Below are 14,397 nucleotides of genomic sequence, written 5' to 3' on the forward strand. Positions count from 1 at the left end.
TACAGAGTTCATTTCTATAGCATCTTAAACCCACTAACTGGAGCCTGGATAGTGGTGGCTGAAGAGCACAGAGGAGCACTGTGCATCCCTGATCACAACAGGCAGCCGGCCTTCCCCCCTCCACCACCCCACCCATGAATTACAGAACCGCACCCGCCTAAAGCAACTCTTGGGGGGACCAAGGTCAGACACACATTTGGTAGGCACGAGTGCACAATCAGAATTATGCACAAGCCCAGAGAAACACGTCCTACTTCCCATACTGAGAACAGACAGCAGGGACAAGACTGGACGGGCTCTGGGGGCCCACTGCCACGGGCACCCTCCTGACCAGCTCGCCACGCCTTGGGCCGTCCAGGGGCCCCTGTTCCAGAAGCCCTCTGTCCACTTCTCGCTCTAGGCTACAAATGTCACAGACCTGTGCCGAGCAAAGGGCCTTCACACACCTCTTCACCCCAAAGTAGTGACTCTTCATTCCCCAAGGAAGCTTGAGAGTTTAGATCCTGCAGAGTCCCTCAAGAAAAGACTTCTGCACATGCTACAGGGCAGCCTTCCAAACTACTTCCAGCTAGAGGCATCTAATTAAAGCGGCGACTTCCAACTGTGACTCATGGGCCACTCAGGGGAGCCCAAGAGCCTCCACTCTTGCTGCCTCCTCCCCAAGCGGCTCCATTAAACCACCAACTGAGCCCCCGCAGAAGGTTCTGCCACTTCACCAAAAACAACAACAGTAACCAAACCTAAGTAACAGGTCTGGAAATGGCTCATTTGAAGACACAGATCAACACCATCACGAATTGGTCTAAAGCCCAGCCTGAACTGAAGGGCTCCCAGCCACGTGCGGGGCCCACATCAGCCTCTGGCACAGCACGTGACCAACCGCCTTTGCTTCACACGGATCCCCGCAGAAGCGCCCACAGGGGGGGCCTTTATTTTTGGTTTTACTGGGGTGTTTGTTTAAATACAGACTGTTAACATTTTCAATGTAATAACGTCAACACCAGGAGTCTCGTTTTCTCTGTAGGGCCTCCCAAACCTCAAGAATTCATTCACTGAAATAGGTTTTCTCTCCCACAAGCTGAATACTTCATTATTTCCTGAATTCACTTTATTGGAGCTCAGCAACAGGGCAAGTGGGATTTCACCGCCATTGGGTCTATCACCACATCACCCTTCTTAATGTTTTCTAGTTCCTGTAACAAAACCACAATTCTACCAGCAAAGGGGGAAAAGAGAGAGGGGAAAAGGAAAGCCATAAAACTGTTAAAACCGCCATTCTCTGTCTCGTAAACATTTTTCTATTTATCGGCCTTTCATTGTCTGTGCAATCTTATTATCCCTGCACAGTTATCAAAGTGACATCCGCCAGGGTCACCCTATAAAATATACATTGGCAATGCAACATTTAATGACAGGAATGGGACAAAGGATGAAGGATGGGAGAGGGTGGCATGCTACAGGACGTTTTAAAGGGATCATCAGTTATATCTGTGCATTTCCCGAGGTGATAACTGAATAACGGGGCTGGAGGGAAAGCCATTTTTGAGCTCAGAAAGGACAGTCAGGAGACAACGTGTTTGTACTGGAAAACCTGTAATGACTGCCAGAGAACCAGAGCAGCTACTGTAGCAACACTGCTTCTTCTATTTTATGCTTTTTAGGGACGCACAGCAAATTATCAAGTACAATCAATTTCTGCAAGTTGAATTTTGAAATAAAGGATAGACAAAGAAAGGAGGGAAAGGGGTATTTAATTTTGTCATTCTATCACATTTGTTTAATAAAAGGAACAGAAGCAAAGACTGCTCTTCAAAGCACAAAAACACAGTTACAGTACAGCATCCCAGATGCGAAACGTGCCACGTCTTTCACTTGAATTTTGGATTTAACCCGAGGCAAAGATCGCCGAAAAATCCAGACAAGCTTGCAAACCAAACCTGTGCTTCTCTGTGCTCCCGTCTCTCACACGCGGCCAGCAGTTGCTTCATGGCAGCTTTTAGCACAAAAGAACTCCAGGGAGGAGGCCGAGGGGTCAGCAGCTCTCTACACACAAGCTGTTCCGGCTGAGGTGTCCCGCCCCCCAATTCCTGTGCCTGTTCCTTCATGGTTAGCTCCTAGCAGAGGAGGTGAGGGGACCTCAAACTCCTCCAGCTGTGAGAAGATTGCCAGCAGGGGAGGCGGAGGACACCAGAGTTTGCTGGGGGGTAAAGAGAGTACCAACGAGGAGCAGCAGTGTGGGAAAGCGGTAAGGAAACCGGCCACGCAGGCCCCTACCAGTGGGGGCCACGTCTCCCAGCTGATCCTAGCAGCTCTGGGTGGCAGATTTCCACACGGGTTTCCTCACCACCGCTTCACTACGACCCAGGAGAAGCAGCCCAAGTCTAGAACACCTCACAGATGCCTGGGGTGCAGGACACTTAGCTCACCTGGGCGGACGAGGTGGGAAGAAAGGGGACCATAGGATGGACAGACAGCTGCCGGCAGAACACGAGGGGAGCACCCGCCGCCCCGAGGCCCCCCAGGAAACAGCCTATGCCACCCCCCATGAGGCTGCCATCGGAGGAAGGAAAGGTCACTCAGTCTGCGCTCCCAGGACGAGCAGGTGTGCTGGGCACCGTGACCACAGCTGCTCCGGGTTCCAGGGGGTCTCCAAGCATCGTGCAGGTGATTCACACGAACGCGCTCGCTGTAGCTCAGAACACACGCGCAGTGCGACCCACCAGGGCCCTGGGCTGCAGTTTATGAAAACGACTTGCGGATCCCTCGCCACAGCTCGTGGTGTGGGCTCGGAGGGCTCCCCGCGCCCCAGGCCCAGCCCAGGTTCCTGTCTAGGCCTCCTCAGGGCTCCCCGTTAGGGGCTGGGGGGCTGGCCCCTGCGGGAGGCCGCTGCAGGTGTGGAGCCTGTGAGGACGCACGGGTGGGTCGCTCCTCTCAGGGGCCCCTTAGGCTCCCTTGGCAGCATCCCCAGCCCAAAGGGGCTCCGGAAGATCGTACTGCCACCGTGGGGCTGACTGCCCAGAGGGGAGCTGGAAGCTTCCTTGGCCATCTAACCCACGTCTTTAAAACACTGGATGGAGCTAGATCTCTGAAACAAACTGTATGGTAGGGACGACTCTCTAGGGCTGACTGGGATCTCTGCCCTCTTGGGTGACATGGTGCAAACTTATAATCAGCACGCCTTGTGTGATCAAAATCCCGCAATCTCATTCTGGAGACAAATCACCGATGTTGCCATCCTGGGTGGCTGCAGTCACCCCACTCTAGCTACCCCCTCTCCCCTGGATTGATATGGGGTGTGGTAGGAAGAGGGAGGGGTGCTCCCGGGGGATACCTGGACCACTCCCTTTTATTTTAGCCGCGCCTCGCGGCGTGTGGGATCTTAGTTCCCCAACCAGGGATCAGACCTGCGTCCCCTGCATTGGAAGCGTGGAGTCTTATCCACTGGACCGCCAGGGAAGTCCCCCAAACTACTCCCGACTTTATGTTGAGACCGGCCCAAGACGTGAAGGTGTTCTTGGCCCACTCTTGGGAAATTTTCCCTCATGCCCCACGTGTTGTTAAAAGGTCACTCTTGGGCACTGGCCTTTTGTAACAAAAAGTGATACAAAGGGAAGACACTGACAGATGAGCTCTGCATTCTTATTACCTAAACCTGAGTCCCAGAAACGACGCTAAAAAGTCAAGAAACTTTTCATTAATTCAAGAGCTTTAAAATCTTCAAGAGTTTCCAGCTGCAGAAAGCCTCAGAAACGGCCTTTATCCAGTTCTGCTTCACTTCCCCAAAGAAGTCAAAACCCTTTGCAGTGAAGGAGAACAGAAAGGTAGACATTTCTCTGTGAGGCGACTTCGGGCTTGAGCCCATGGCCACAGGGCCCTACTCTGCTGAGAGAGCAGCCGGAGTTGGGGCAGAGAGCAGGACTGCCTAAGAGACATCCCTCAGGCGCTGGTCCCCATTTTAAAAACGGAGAATAGCACCTCACTCATTGAACTGTGACATTAAGAAGAGCTGATGCGTACAAAACACTTCGGACAGTGCTTGGCCTACTGTAAAAGGTACGTAACTGTTGGTCACTACACTGAAACAAACCAAAAAGGCCCAGAGGTGGTAGCAGCTACAATGCCCGTTCTTTTGCCTGACTGGAAAATAACTGTATCACAGTCACAAACGAAACACGAAGTCCTAAGAGAGAGCGAGCAAACTCAGCATTTCTAGAAACAGCAAAAGCATTAAATATTTTTAAAAATTCTGACTCAGGATAAAAAAATTAAAAAAAAAAAAGCAGAACTGAGCTGAAATGGGTGAAGAGCGTAACTGTATTCAAGAAGCAACAGGGATCTGAACGGTTCCAACGCTTCCACTGGCCTAGGAGACGAACTCGCTGTACCTGTGGGCTGGCCTGCCCATCCCTGGGAGCCACAGGCACACAGTCGAGCCCCAGTAATGCCAGAAACCTCACCAGTGTGGCCAAACGAGAACCACATATCCCAGGCCACCCCCTTCTGCCACAAAGGACCGCTTCTCGCCTGCGCCCATTCACCTATGTGTAGCACAGACCACAACAGTACCACGAGCCAGAATCGAACCTCGAAACCAGTAGCGCCAACACACAGGCTTTCGGGGCCAGCACCCCTAGTGCTGTACTGAGTTCTTCCCAGCCCTCCATGACTAGCGACGTGTCCATGGGAAGGCTAGTTAACCCCTCTGAAACTCTATTTCTTCATCTGCAAGCTAGGGATGGTTCAATGGTAGGTAGCTCCCTCCTTTACAAGGCTGTGGTTAGGACTGAAATGCCTAAGAGGGGCCTGACACATATGCTTAATAAATGACAGCCATGATGCTTATTCTCTTTCCATTTGGGAAGAGGACTAGAAACTTAAAACTAAGTTCAACTTAAGGGACTAGTTTAATTAACTGAATTAAAAAAAACAAATCTTCCTTAGAATGGTTTCTGTAACTGACTTCCTTCTTCTAGTATGTTCCCCCCCCCAAACTAGACACTTTATATAGTCAAAGAATAAGGGAATGTTAGGCGTAGCGAATGATAATGGTGTTCTGGGCAAGTTCATGGTACGAAAGACAGCACAGGTCAAAGGTCAGCATTCTCCCCAAAGCTCCCAAGTAGAACCACCAGAACATATACCTACCTAAAAGCCTCACTGAGGCAACTGAAAAAGTCCTGTATCTGCCCAGCAGCAGCTTCCGTTCTTAGATAATCATCACGAGAATGAGAACATGTGGTGTCACGACACATTTCAGCAGGAATGAACTAAGAGAATGGACCTGCTAATCTGCAGCGACTACTCTGGGGTTTACCAGTTGTCCCTACACTTCAACGCAGAATTAGCTTTAATAGACAAGTTGGAAAGGTCCAGCTCGGGGGACTTGCAACACCCCATTATTTAACTTCATGACACCGTCACTCCACTCTTAAAAGTGCCAAAGAACATTAATTACAGTGAACTTTGTTAGTGAACTTTAAAAATACTCTCTTATGAAAATGTGGAATATAATAATGTCCCAAACCCCAGAATGAAAACTGCTGGCTTAGATCACAAACTCTCTAAGCAGAAAGAAAGTTGAAAAGACTCTCCAAGAGTTAAAGCTAGAAAGAATCTGTGTTTCTTTTTTTCCCACCCCCCCCCTCCGCCCCCAAGAATCTATGTTTCTGATGCCGAGCTGAGGATGGAAAAAATGTTGTACAACTCGCTGTATCACCCCACAGCATCCCTGGGCCCACTGACTCGGGGGGTCCGGGCTCTACAATCTATTCCACGTTGTGGCTGTCTCTCTGCCACTCCGTGCTGTGTAATCAGGGAATGTGTGAGCTGGGATGTCTGTGAAGTTCAGCCTACTCCTGAGTTACGTATGTCCTCTTCCCACTGTCCAACTATTTCCCCTCAGGACACCAGGTCAATTCTACAATGCTCTCCCACTAAAGGGACTGTGCTGATATGTCCAGAAAATTAATGTGCTGGTCTAGATGCTCTGGGGGTACTAAAGCACCTACATCCTAACACTGTGTTAATAATTAAAAGTAGGGATCCTCTCCTGGGAACTCAAGCAATCATTTCAACAGTGACTCACATATGGCAGCAAACAAAGAAGCAAGTGTTAGCTACTTAAGACAACAGCAGAGACACAAGGCTATATACTGACCCCAGATAAGAGGGAAACTGGCCTGATTTGCACCACTTAAAAATTCTCGTCACGTATGATCAGAAAAGCTCTGATGTCACAACCAGATGCTTTGAAGACATTTTCTTTTGCTCCCTCTAGTGACAGGAAGCAGCACAGTTCTGTACACTTCTACTCGCCTGTTCCAAAAAGGCTGCTAATAAAGTGGTCAAGCTGTATGTTTTTTAGTTCTATGACTTAATTTCTAGTAAGTCCCAACTAAACTTTATGTCTCACTCCCCTGGGCAGGAGAGATAATGGAATGCGGCTATTGCTCCCAGGTAACAGAGGTTAACAACTGGCCAACAGAGTTAACAACTGGCCATCAACATGCCATGTCACTTCTCAACTGATGAAATGACCACAACAACACTCTAAAAATGACCCCAAAGCAGCCTCCGCCAAGTCTCGGTTGCCCACATGCTCCCCCAGGGCCTGCCTGCCCGACAGTAGCTCCTCAGAGCTATTCCTGCCGGGCCTCAGGATCGGGTCCACCACCTTCCATTCCCGGAATTCCCAGCCAGACTAGGTCAAGTGTGGCCTTGCTGCACTTCAGAAGAAGCAGAGGGGGAAAATGTAGCTCCCAAATGTTCTAACTGTGTTTTAGGATTCAACACATTCATTGTCTGAAATCAAATCAAAAGCAATTACACACATAAATAGTTGAATGAATAATACCAATACCTGCCACAGTATAATAACTGAGCTGACTCGTCATTAAATGACTTTGATGATGTCCCATGGCCCCTCCTTTCAGAGTCTCTGGCTGCCTGCTTGCCCTCTGCCCAGACAGAGGGTCAGGTCTCCTCAGGAAGCCCCAGGAAAAGCACAGCCCCCGTGAAGTCAAAAAACGATACAAGGAAGGCCTAGACAAACTCCTAAAAATCGAATGGTAGCGGGACAGGTTACTGAGAAACGTTAAACCCTGCTTCATGCTAATTCACAAAGGAGATACAGGAATTCCATGGGTGCCAAAAGGACCCTTAAGAATATCAGATTGCAAAAAAAAAAAAAAAAAAAAAAAAAAGAATATCAGATAATGTTGTACTTCTAGCTCCTGGTGGCAAAACAACACAACAGGACACAAGACAACACAAACCCATGGACTGAGGAGGCCGGATCAGCTACTTGGTGAACTTTTATCTCCAGAAGGGAAGATTTCTACCCCCAATAAATCCTGGTTCAGAGGAGTCAAAAGAAATGCAAAGTCGCAGCAGTTTCCAAGCTTCTAAGCAGGGAAGCAAAGGAATTTTCATGAATTTAAGGTGCACTTCTGTCCCAATCGGTCAAAATACCAGCATATTCAAGAAAACGTGTGATACTATAGTTAGCTACTCTCTCCTTAAAAATTGTTCTTGAGTTAGAAAGACAATAAAAAAAAGTAAAAAAAGAAAAAAAAATTGCTGTTGTGCCCTGTATAAATCTCAAGGAGAAAACGGAGCCAAGAAAACTTCCCAGGAACCTTTCTAATTACAAGCCAAGATCTACTTCCCACATTTGGGATCACTACTAGTACGAGCGTTCCTGAGCTCCCCTTAGCTCGCGCAGCACTGTCCCATAAAAGACATTAAAGCCGCACAAGCAAGTCCTACCCGCTCCACAACACTGGACTCTGAAACGCAGCCAAGGCAGAATTCCAAAGAGCCAGTTTCCTTTCTGGAGGCAGCGAATCGAGCAGTGGCCCCAAATTCTTAGGGCTAAATTTTCTAGCCAAGTTTACCTCAAAGGCTTAACGTAAAGGACAAAGGTTTTGAAATCTATTCTCTATCCTCTCAAGGGCAGCCTGCAATTTCGGATGCAGGGAAGTGTGAAGAAATATTTCATAATGTGACCAGAAGGGACCGTCAGGAAAGTAGGAAGGGGAGTAAGGAAAGCCCAAAACGCAAACGGATCTAGAGACCCAATTCGATGCAATTTCATTCAAAAGGCCAACTGTTTAGGTTGTGGAGCAAAACGAGCTGATTCCAAAAACTTTAAAGAGCAAAGGGCCAATAACCAAGATATTCCTGAAAAAGAAGAGCAAGGTGAGGGACCTGCCACATCAAATGTCAACAATTCTTCTAAAGCCAGACAGTGAGGCGCTGGCACAGAAGTAAACAGACCAATGGAGCAAAACAGAGCCCAGAAATGGATTCACGCACTTCTAGAAATTTCGTTTCTGACATAGCAGGTGATATAAATTAGTGGAGAAAGGCTGGACTTCTCAACAGGTGGTACTGGGACACCTGGTTATACACATTAAAAAAAAATAAGGGACTTCCCTGGAGGCGAAGTGCTTAAGAATCCACCTGCCAATGCAGAGGACACAGGTTCAATCCCTGGTCCAGGAAGATCCCACGTGCCACAGAGCAACTAAGACCATGCGCCACAACTACTGAGCCTGCACTCTAGAGCCTGCGAGCCACAACTACAGAGCCCATGCGCCTAGAGCCCGTGCTCTGCAACAAGAGAAGCCGCCACAATGAGAAGCCCAGGCACCGCAATGAAGAGTAGACCCCATTCACCACAACTAGAGAAAGCCCGCGCGCAGCAACGAAGACCCAATGCAGCCAAAAAATAAATAAATGTTGTCCCCTACCTCCTACAATAACCAATACCAATTCCAGGGGATTAAAGACATATATAAATGTAAAATTATAAAACTCTTTAAAAGACAATAAATATAGGAGACTGCCTTTACAACCATGAAGAAAGATTCCTTAAATACTACAAATTCAAATCATAAAGACTGATACATTTAATTCCATAAAAATTAAAAACATACTAGTTCTCCCGCAAAGAACATGAAAAGATAAGCCACAAACTGGAAGTGCATTTGCAACACAGATTTTTTGTTTTTTTAAATAAGGATCATCTAGAACTCTTACAAATCAAAAAGAAAAAGAAATTCAATTGAAAAACGAGCAAAAGATTTACACACAGGTCCTTCATGGAAGAGGAAACAAATGACTAATAAACGCATGACAAGATGCCCCATATCAGCAGTTATCAGGAAAATACAAGTTAAAACTACTCTGAGATGTTTCAAACTCACCATAGTAGCAAACACTTTAATGCCTGACTCTATCGAAGTGTTGGCAAGGAAGTGAAATTACTGGAACTCATATGCAGCTGGAAATAACTGGCTTTAGTAAATGAGAAGATCGGCATACCAAAACCCAGACGTTCTAGAATTCCTCTTACAAACATACCAGGAGACACGGACGGCAGAACTGTATGCAAGAGCAAAAGCATGTGGAACAAACTGAAAAGTCCGTCAACAGAAGAAAAGTAGAATGTGTTATATTCATACAATGCTGTGAAACGCTGCAGAACTACAGATGACATAGTGGAATCCCAGGATAAAGGTGAGTGAAAGAAGCAAGGTGCAGAAGCATATTCTTCCTCCACAATCCCATTTACACACAGTTCAAAAACACGCAAAACGAAACGATATATTGTGTACGGATACAAATATTTGAGGCAAAACCATAAAGAAAAGGAAGGGGAGTAAAAACAGACTGTTCAGGATAGTGGTCACCTCTGAGTGGCGAGGAGGGGAACTGGACCGGGGAGGGAACACTCCCGCAACCGGCAGCTCTGTGGTGGTACACGGGAATTCATACGTTCTTATTTTTATACCAAACACATACTTCATAAAGATTCTTTTCTAACTCCTCAATATTAACCAGAACAAAAGCTACCCAGAAGACTGTCACACATTCCAACTCCGCCATATTAGAAAGGTTTCTCAACTCTCCAGGGAGTGTGGAAGTCACAGGCAGGTACCTCCTGCTCGTGAGACAGCAGCGCAGCGTGAGGGCTTACTCTGCCCCTGCTCAACCGCTCCTGCTCAGAGCTGTGCCTCCACCTGCTCCCACCTTCCCACCCCCGAGTGTCCGTCTGCGCCCCCGCAGCATACCCACTGCGGGGCTGCTCACACATTGATTTCCTGCATCCGCCTGTGTGCGAGCCCTTCAAAACCAGAAGTGGGCCTCAGGTCTGAGACCTCTCCTTCTCTTATCCACCCCCCAGCGTCAGGTCACTGTTTCCCTGAGTGCTGTAATATTTTACGGAAAGTGCAGTGCTTTTATAAAGTGACACTCCTTAGAAACCACGTGTATGCTGGGAAGGATGACGTGAAGCCCCTCTCCCCCAGGTTAGTCTTTAAAATGATCCAAATCACCTTAAAATAAGCAGAGCTGTGCTTCTAGATAAGGCCCCAAATGACTACTCTATAGATGTCAACAGTTTCCAAAATTAATCTACAGGACAAGCAGGCTCAAGTGGTGTGAAGAATATGTCTGTGAAGTCAAGTCAACCTACTCTTTTGTTTGTGCAAAACCTGGAAAATACAATATGTACATGGAGAGACGAGGTTCTAAACCCGCACCCACAATGCCTGCTGGGTGTGGCATATCACTGTCTTGCTCTTCACTCCCAGCCCTTTGAGAAACCTCCTCGCCATCCCACTCATCTATTTAAAGTGGTGTTGTTCTCTGGCTCAGTGGATACACCTACTTCAGTGAAGCCCAGTGGGGCAGACAAGCACGCAAGAGGCTAGGCTGCTGCCCGGTTTCTCTCTGTCCACACTCTTGATCTGCTACAACACATTTTCCATCCTGCATCTTGTAAGTAAGTAAGTAAGCAAATAAGTAAATAAGTAAGTAAGTAAATAAATAAATAAATAGGGGGAAAAAAAAAAACCCCAAATCTAATGTCCCTTCCCTGTTTGAAATTCTTTAATGGCTTATCATGTTTCTTAGTATAAAAACATAATTAAGTGTTCAAGAGCATGGATTCTGAAGCCAGACTGCTTGAGATCAAATCTTGGCTACACCACTATATAAACATGGGCAAGTTACACGGTCTCTTGTCCATAAGGTTCATGAATCAATGCATGTAAAGGACCAAGGAGAGTGCCCGGCACATCAGAGGGCCTCAGGACACGCTATTACTACTGCCAGAGCCTGCAAGGTCACCGTGATCTGACCCCTCCCCGTCGTTTCTACTGCCCCCTTCACCATTCTCCGTACTACCACTACATTTATTTTCCTTTAGCTCCACCTGAGTTCCAAGCTCATCCTATTCCAGGGCTTCTGTACAACTTGGTCCCTTGGCCTGAGGGGGCTCTTCTGATTCCATCCTTCCCCCTTCATCCCTGGGGTCCTAATTTAAATGAAACATCTTTACACATATTTTCACTGAAGTTACGTCCCTCTGTTATATTACACTTCTAGTACTTTTCCTTCATAGTACACATCAGGAGTTATAATTATATATCGATACTTCAAAGACTGCTCACTTAATATGTCTTCTTACAGATTTAAAATTCCATCTATCAGGGAACATATCGTTTTGTTGATTGCTATACTCCTAGCACCTAACACAACGTTCACCATTCTGTAGATCATCAATAGATTCTTGCACAAGGGCTTCCCTGGTGGTGCAGCGGTTGAGAGTCCGCCTGCCGATGCAGGGGACACGGGTTCGTGCCCCGGTCCGGGAAGATCCCACATGCCGCGGAGCGGCTGGGCCCATGAGCCATGGCCGCTGAGCCTGCGCGGCCACAGCAGTGAGAGGCCTGCATACCGCAAAAAAAAAAAAAAAAAAAAAAAAAAAAGCCAAGGAAGATGCGGCGTCCTCTTTGGGGGGGCCTGAGTCACAGCATCTGCATCTTTTGGGCTTTTCCAATCAGAGCCACAGCATGACAGCAAGCAGTGGCCTAGCGGCCTTTCTCTTGCTGACTCAGCCTCCATACCTGCTACATTGCTCTGGTTGAACACTCCTTCTTCATGTCTTATTTAATTCTACCTATGAAATGGGGCTGATTTCTGGCCCTAACAGGTCAAGATACTTCAACCGTAATACAAAATATTCTATATCATTGGCATATTGGGCCCCTCCCAACAAAGAGACCCAAGCACAAAGACTTCATTTCTGTTATTAACGTCAGCTGAACAGCACAGGTAAGATAAAACAGTAACGCTCAACTCTGGTGCACCCAGATCCGAGCAACCAAATAAACCAGAGATGACTTAATCAATAAGAGTTTAATGGCATCAAATTAATTATAGATTTACTAGTGTCCTGGTAAAAATGGAAACCATATAAACTGAAGTTTAAAATATCTCAAGAAAACGTATGAAGATATAAGACTATCTTCTTTAACTCCCTTCATTTTTGTTTGTAGTTTGAAGGGCTACTGGAAGCTTCAGTCAACAGAAACCCAAACCCAAGGCCCAGTCCTCCAACCTGAAGACTGATGCCCCCACGTGCTCACCTGTGACTTTCGCAGCAGTGATCCTCTACAGCACAGCCCAAGGGAAACCCTTGATTCCTCATTCCAAAAATTCCACATTTCAATTTCTAATTCGAGCACAGTACTCTAACTGCACAGACAGGACAGAGCCCAGATTCAACACAAATTCACACAATTCATCTTGGGCACACAACACAGCTATATACAGAGCTTTCCCCATTACAAGTTGAGGAGTAGAACAGAAATCTTGATTAAAAGTGAGCCCCCCCACCAGCCCCGGCAAAAAAAAGTCAGCCAAACATACTGTATACAATTTTGAATTGTACGATTTGAGTAACATTTTTTACTTTTCAGTCTCACAAATTTTAGGTTTGACAACTAGTACAGGTAAGATCATTTTGACCATCAAATATGCAATTAATCCTCACAACTGTGCTAGGATGTAGGTCGTATTATCTCCATTTTACAGATGAGAAAACTAAAACACAAAGTGATCAAGTAACTTGTCCAAGATCGGAGAGAGTGGAAAAAGAATCTACACACATTTGCCAGAAATTTTACGAAAGAAGGAAGAAGAGGTTACAGCAAAGATGACAAACTCAACAGTCAAGCAATCTCACACCAGGAAGAGAAATGTTTACTACCACTTGAGAGGTGAAACAAGCAAGTAAAAAGTGATGACAAGTCACAGGTCTCAGTCCCAACTCGGCCAGGTACCTAACTGCTTCAGGAGATTGTCATCAAGATGAAATAAGATAAAATATGTGAAACTGCCCTGTAAACCAAAAAACCATAAAAACAAGGGTATTTATTATATCTCCATGTAGCAGTTATCACGTGGAGCTACACTTGTTTTTCTTAGCAGGCTATGAACATTTTAAGAGCAGAAGAAAATATGTTACCCATTTTTATACCCTCAGCATCTCCCTAAAAAAGACTTCCAGACGGGAACTCAAATGTCTTTTGAGTGACGAGCTGACTGAATAAATAAATGTAAATACAATTTAAAAGAAGAAAATACATTTTAAGAACCAGTCAGAAAGCGTTCAACGTGGGAAGTCTGTTAACTTAGTAAAATAAACCTTTAGATAAGGTGTCCAGTATTTCCCTTAGTAAGATACTGTGTTTTACCCCCTCCTCCCTCCAAAATAAATCAAGTACTAGGAAACTAAAAATAAACTTAATAATACCAAAGAATGAGCAATTTCCTCTCTGGCCTTGTTTGCATTACTAGTTTAGGGGAAAAAAAGGAGCCTCATTTCCTGCTCAGCTGTGCAGGCATCTGAGGACACACTTGGGGCTGAGGAAGAAAAGGTGGAGGGGGGTGCCTGATTTAGAAGAGCAGCGTATTTGCTGAAGACCTTGAACAAGGTGCTTTGAGAAAACAATGTCAAACTTGCCTGGATCTTTCTGGAAATAGGTTAATTTCCGAAATTCTTTTGTGGGGATGTAAGACATCTGTGTTTCTAAACAGGGGGGAAGAAAAAAACAAACAAACAAAAAAACAAACCCAACCTTCAAATGAATGCTTGCAATGCGAGTGCAGCAGGAAGGATTAGAGGTTCAACCGGCTGAGTGAATGAGATGTTTGGATAGAATTAGACAGTGAAAGCCAAAGGAGAACAGGAACACAAAATTGGAGAAGGAAGACTCAAACTAGCATTTTAGTGCTTACTATTCTGCTCCGGGGAAACTATCCCTCTCTCTATGCTTAAAGGATGACCATTCCATTAGCTACCCACCTAGAGTGGATTCCAGAGAAAGATCTCCCTTCCAGGGACGTTATCAAAAGCCTTCAAGCCAGTGCTAAGAGCCTTGATGATTCCCGAGAAGGCGCAAAACAACTGGGCAGAAGAAAACCTCCTGGCGGCACATAACTTCTTATTCCTGTCCTCAGGGACACAGTTAACTCCCATCACAGCGCCTGTAGGGAGGCCCAGGGGACAGGGCTGCTGTGGGATCACTTGGGGTCCATTCTGTC

The 14,397-nt window shown here is 46.3% G+C and overlaps 1 protein-coding gene across 1 annotated transcript in view; it reads right to left on the reverse strand.

Moving 5' to 3' along the window:
- RERE (arginine-glutamic acid dipeptide repeats) overlaps positions 1 to 14,397 on the reverse strand; it is a 257,951-nt gene that overhangs the window by 16,972 nt on the left and 226,582 nt on the right. The gene's annotated exons all lie outside the window — the stretch shown is intronic.

The sequence above is a fragment of the Phocoena phocoena genome, chromosome 1, assembly GCF_963924675.1.
Source record: "Phocoena phocoena chromosome 1, mPhoPho1.1, whole genome shotgun sequence".
In the NCBI taxonomy this organism is placed as follows: Eukaryota; Metazoa; Chordata; class Mammalia; order Artiodactyla; family Phocoenidae; genus Phocoena; species Phocoena phocoena.